Source organism: Fistularia commersonii, chromosome 32, assembly GCF_037954325.1.
Source record: "Fistularia commersonii isolate RoL2024-O1a breed Wild chromosome 32, RoL_Fcom_v1.0, whole genome shotgun sequence".
In the NCBI taxonomy this organism is placed as follows: Eukaryota; Metazoa; Chordata; class Actinopteri; order Syngnathiformes; family Fistulariidae; genus Fistularia; species Fistularia commersonii.
The window spans coordinates 2839879-2846101 of NC_141315.1; the positions used below are offsets into that span (position 1 = coordinate 2839879).

At 41.2% G+C, this 6223-nt stretch overlaps 1 protein-coding gene across 1 annotated transcript in view; it reads right to left on the reverse strand.

The window, feature by feature from the left end:
- dnmbp (dynamin binding protein) overlaps positions 1–382 on the reverse strand; it is a 42713-nt gene extending 42331 nt beyond the window's left edge. The window contains exon 1 of the mRNA XM_086140016.1: positions 88–382. The gene's annotated coding sequence lies outside the window, so the exon portion shown is untranslated. The remainder of the gene's footprint in view (positions 1–87) is intronic.
- Between the last annotated feature and the right edge of the window lie 5841 nt (positions 383–6223).

Sequence of the window (6223 nt, forward strand, 5' to 3'; positions counted from 1 at the left end):
AGTGTTATTTACAAACATTCGCCTCTCTCCGCGATTCATTCAAAGACATTTCCCCGGTTCATTGAAAGAAAGTGAAACTTTCCGTACCTATCCGACTCCTGACCGATGCGTGGAATGCAGTTCCAGTCGCAGCAGATATCCAACGTCTCCAGTTTGCTGATGTGTTGGCCAAGTTGGGTTTTTTTTTCGATCCTCCGCGATTCAACTTAGGAGCAGCTACACCTCCTTCAGCTCCGGACCGGCCGTCATGTCCGTCACCACCATCAGAGGTTTCCCGTGCGGGTCAAGAGAGCGGGTTGACAGTCGGCGGTCCCGATTCCGTCCCGGTCGGATCAGCTGTCATCACGTCCGAACTGGCGGCGATGGAGCTTCTCCGCGCCTCTCCATGCCTACATACGGACAGCAACGCCACCCACTTTTTTCCAGCCCAGCCGCGGCTGACCGGCTGCTGCCTGACTGAAAAGCGAGGAGCGGAACTTCCACATCTTCACTAGACCCGTGAGAGCTCCTCTTTACTCTCGGGTGACAAGTCTTTATATATTATATGTTAATGCTTTTATTCTGAAACATCAAGTCATTGTCGATCGTAGCTTCAAAATGGAAACTAATTGTGTTCAGGATTGCCATTTCTTCTAAGAATATATATTTTTTTAATATAAGGAAAGTTGCTTGTTGTTTTGAGCAACTTTCCCACTTGTGATTTTTGATAACGACCTGTGTTCAACACTGTTTTAGATTAATTCAAGATTATTTCTCACATTAACTTTCATCCACAGGATTTATAGGATGATAGATAGGATTTCTTTTTTCAAAATTTCCCCTTTTTTCTTACAAGACTTGCTCATCATACATACATACACACATGCACATGTATATATATATATATATACATATATTCAGCATTGTCAGGATTATTTCTGACATTAATTTCAATCTACATGATTCATAGGATGATAGATAGGATTTCTTTTTTAAAAATGTACCCTTTTTTACCTTTTTTCTTATGACACTTGTTCATTATACATAAATACATACATTTTTTTTTCAGCATTACATGATTATTTCTCAGTAACTTCAATCCATAGAATTTATTGGATTATAGGTAGGATTTCTTTTTTAAAAAGTTCCCCTTTTTTCTTACAACACTTGCTCATTGTAATACTCAGCAATATTAATAATAATATTCAGCAATGTCCAATGTCATTCTTTTCAATGATTCAAGTTATTATTATGGTAGTTTTTCATTTATTTGTTGTCTTTAGAAGGAGAGATGCCTTTCTTGTCCCACAGAGCAAAACATCAGTGAAATTTGACGACTGCAATGAGCAGAGGGCAGCTAAGGAGTAGCGCCAGGGGAGCAGTTAAAGGTTGTGTGTCTTGTTCAACAACACTTCGGCAGGCAAGGAGGAACCGGGAATCAAACCGAGAATGTTCAGTTCCAAGGACAACTGCTCTAATTCCCTGCGCCACACCCTCTTGAAGATTTTTGACTGAGAAAAACTAATATCTTGGTAAGTTTGCCATCATTTTAAGATTTAGAAAGTTAGGGGGTAACTTGCGTGTGCTGCAGGATTGTTTATCTATGTGTTACTAATGGTTTTCTGAGACTGTGACCCCAGCTCTTTTCAGGTCATCGACAGGGCCCAAACTGTGTTGTTCTGGGCTGATCCCTCACCTTCCTCATGATCATTGATGCCCCGCGAGGTGAGATCTTGCATGGAGCTCCAGACGTAGGGAGATTGACCGTCATCTTGAACTTCTTCTGTTTTCTAATAATTGTGCCAACAGTTGTTGCCTTCTCACCAAGCGGCTTGCCTATTGTCTGGTAGCCCATCCCAGCCTTGTGCAGGTCTACAGTTTTATCCCTGATCCTTTTTTTTTTTTATCCTTTTCACAGCTCTCTGGTCTTGGCCATTGTGGAGAGGTTGGAGTTTGTTTGATTGAGTGTGTGGACGGGTGTCTTTTATCAGGTAAGGATTTCAAACTGGTGCAGTTAATACAGGTCAATTGTGGAGAACAGGAGTGCTTCTTAAAGAAGAACTAATAGGTCTGTGAGAGCTGCAATTCTTACAGGTAGGTAGGTGATCAAATACTTATGTCACACAATAAAAAGCAAATTAATTACTTAAAAATCATACCATGTATTTTTCTGGATTTTTGTTTTAGATTCCGTCATTCACAGCTGAAGAGTAGCTATGATAAAAATGACAGACCTCTACATGCTTTGCAAATGGGAAAAGCTGAAAAATCAGCAGTGTATCAAATACTTTTGTTGTTTGCAGATGACATTGTGATCTGTAGTGAGAGCAAAAAACAGGTAGAGGAAAATCTAGAGAGGTGGAGGTATGCTCTGGAAAGGAGAGGAATGAAAGTTAGTCGCAGCAAGACAGAATATATGTGTGTGAATGAGAGGAACTCGGGTGGAACGGTGAGGCTACAGGGAGTAGGGATCAAGGAGCTGGAGGATTTCATGTACTTGGGGTCAATAGTCCAGAGCGACGGAGAGTGTGGGAAAGAGGTGAAGAGACGGGTCCAAGCAGGTTGTAAATGGTGGAGAAAAGTCTCAGGGGTGCTATGTGATGGAGGACTATTGGCCAGAATAAAAGGAAACGTGTACAAGACAGTAGTGAGACCAGCGATGCTGTATGGCCTAGAAACAGTTACAATGGCAAAAAGACAGGAGGCAGAACTAAAGGTTGCAGAGATGAAGATGTTGAGGTTTTCTATGGGAGTTACCAGGATGGATAGGATTCGGAATGAGTCTATCAATGGAACAGCACATGTCAGATGTTTTGGAGAAAAGGTCAGAGAAGCCAGACTGTGATGGTTCGGTCATGTGCAGAGGGTTAGGGTTAGGGTTAGACTGAATATATTGGTAGACGAATGCTGGAATTGGAGCTGCCAGGCAGGAGGTCTCAAGGAAGACCAAAGAGAAGATTTATGGACGTAACGAGAGAGGATATGAAGGTAGTTGGTGCGAGAAAGGAGAATACAGAGAATAGGGTTAGATTGCGAAAGTAGATTCGCTGTGGCAACCCCTGAAGAGAAAAGCAGAAAGAAGAAGAAGTATCAAATACTTTTGTCATGCAGCAAGGGTGAGAATAGACAACCAAAGCGACAACAACAAGGATAAGAACATAAACAGTGACAATAGCAATGACAAAGGTAAACAGGATGCGAATGGAGTGAGACCAACAAAGATAAAGATGGACAACGGAGTTACGTGTGAATGAGTGAGGTAGTGAGGTTGTGATAGCACAGATGCTCCTCTGACCAGTCAGAGTTGTGCTGTTATGCAGTCTGATAGCCGTGGGCACAAAGAAAAAGGCACAAAGAAAAAATTTTATTTTTGACAATGATTATCCTTTTTGATTAAAATACTATACATAAAATATTTGAAGCATTATGCAGTGTGAGGGAATGTATACTGCAAGCAAATCAAAACGAAACAAAAAATGAAAATGAAACTACCCCAGCTCTCATGCAATCCATCTCTCTTAAAAATACATGCATAACTTTATCACTGGTGGAGCTGTTTTAGGAAAATTTATCCTCCAGCCATCCACCTTCTTCCGCTGATCTTGCACTCAGAGTCACGGGGGATGCCGGAGTCTATCCTGGCTGTCACCAGGCGAGAGGCGGGGAACACCCTGGACTGGTCGCCAGTCAATCGTAGGGCCACATAGACGAAGCATTCACTCACTTATTCATTCGGGGCAATTTTTTTTTTTCAAATCAACCTGCATGTTTTTGGACTGTGAGAGGAAACCCACACAGACACGGGGGAGAACATGCAAACTCCACACAGAAAGGTCCCGCTCGGAATCAAACCAGGGTCGTTCCTGAGGCGCGAACCACTGCGCCACCGTGTCGCCCAGGATTTACCATGTGATAAAATCTTATCGCTTGCATAATCTGTCATTGACTTTCATTGATCTCCTTCATCTCCCTTTCTGAAAATAAACATGAATGTGTCCCTGATTCCCTGCCTCATTCCTTTTACAGGTCAGGTCATGTTGCTGTTGTCCACCACACCTGTTCAAATAATGTTCCCAGCAGTAAGAAAGGGGTTTGACCCAAACTTGGAACCGTTTGAATTTTCGTCTCGTGTCAGTTGCCTGTAATGTGAATTTTTTAACCAAAGCTGTGATTTTTATTTGATGAATGAACTCATACCTTTTCTAAGTCTAAACAATTCTTTGTTTTGTCTTAAGAGAAAAGGGTGGATCCATTTTGCACAACCAAGAATCTGATTTTCGATCCGCCCCCTTTCTGAGCCACGGCAAGTGAATGCATCTACATGTGAGGTATGATGGACTGAATGAAGTTTTGCTGCGTCTGCATTAATGACAGCTTCCTCTAAATTGTTCTTCCAAATGTAAAACAATTGCAGGAAACAAAACTGCTTGGACTCTTTCCAACTTCAAATGTGAGCACGGAAAAGGGAAAAGATACTCATGAGGTCACATAAAAGCATTGCACAAAGCAAACACACATGAACACATTATTATTAAACATTATTTACATTGTGGTTCCCTGAAAAGTAACGTTAGAGCGTCTGCAATTGGTTTGTGGAAAAGTAGTTGTCCATACACTAAGTAATTCATTTTTAGCTGTAAGCCACTGCATAATGCTGAAGAACTAAAATTAAGAAGAAAAGTCATGGACATCTGAAGTGACGGCAAAGGAATAATGGATTTTGTGATATATTTTATACAAATAAGAAAGGCTTAGATGGAGGGTGTGACACTTTGGCTAACTGACCAAGATGGCACGCACCCAATGCATGATGGGATGCGTTCTGACTTCACTGAACCCGTGCGGTACCAGAGGGATTTGTAACACATGGAGGGTCTTAGTATTCTACACTACAGACTGTCACAATGTATTTGCATTGCATGGCCACATTGCGCTAACAGGGTTATGCAATAAAATATTTTACCGTTGCCAGAAATTCAGCTAAACACGTTGAGGACATGAGACACTTTTTTTCAAGTTGAGGAGGCAATGTAAATGAAATTGTGAAAGATATTTGTTCATGTAGTTAAATCCAGTATAAATGACCCTAAAATATGCGAGCTTTTTAGTTTGAACACCGAGTGCTTCTCTTGAATAGGATAAACTCCTTGTTCCCCTCCAGCCATATCTATCGGTACTTCAACTGGTCAACTTGTTTTTCAGTCTGCTGTATGTCATAGATAAGTTACCGCATCCTCCAGTCTGACCATTACCACCTTTGACATTTCAAATATATTTGCATAAACTCTGAGTCAATGGACGTGAATTAGTTACGGAAACTGTAGGAAATGGTTGGCACCGTATATCCACTGGTGGGCATCATTGATGCCACCTTTGGACTGCAGAGTATGAGCCCTCACACGTGCACACTCCCAATGAGAATGCTCCAGATCAGTGAGAAAGCATGAAACCCTGCCTTTGTCTTCTCCCACAATGGCCACTTTCATTCAACAGGAGTATGTGGGTCTATTGTTGTCTTTCAATATTTGCCCCCAGTTGATCGTCACTGGATGCTCTGTAGGCAGAGTGTACACGGTCTGTCGCACAATCGTCCTGTTGTGTCTCAGCTGTGTCTCATCCTCAGCTATGACAACATTATCAGGAGGGCAAAAATGACATTAAATTAACAACTTAGTGAGTTGTCAATTATCATGACTCACGTCATTGACAGTGGGTTTTATATTACAGCACAAATGTCATATTGCTCACAGTATTTTAATCTCTGGGTCTTTGTGTAACTATTCTGTTCAAAGATGAGAAAGCTAAATTTCTGATCAAAATACATCACTATTTTCTCGGAAAAAAATTAGCCAGGACTTCCAAAACCTAAAAGGAGGTCATCAAATTTTTTTCAAAATAAATCAAAAATTTTAAATACATTTTGTATAGAGGAGCTAAGCTAAGACTTGTAATACTTGTAATACTTCGGGTAACAGTGTTTCGGGGCACAAATCCTGGGATATGGGGACCTTTGGGTTCATGCAGAGGCCTGGTGGAGAAGTTGTATTTCAAACATTTGTAAGTATACTAGTCAGAAAACAAATGAAGATGCAGTAATATCTAGAAAACCTTTATTTCGATTTTAAAAGGACAGCAAAGGTCACTTTGTGTTTTATACGCCCATTTTTGGGCTCAGAGAAACTCTTCATCACAGGGTGAAGTGTGTGTTTCCTCTTTCCTGTGCGTCATCCAGGAGCTATTGTTA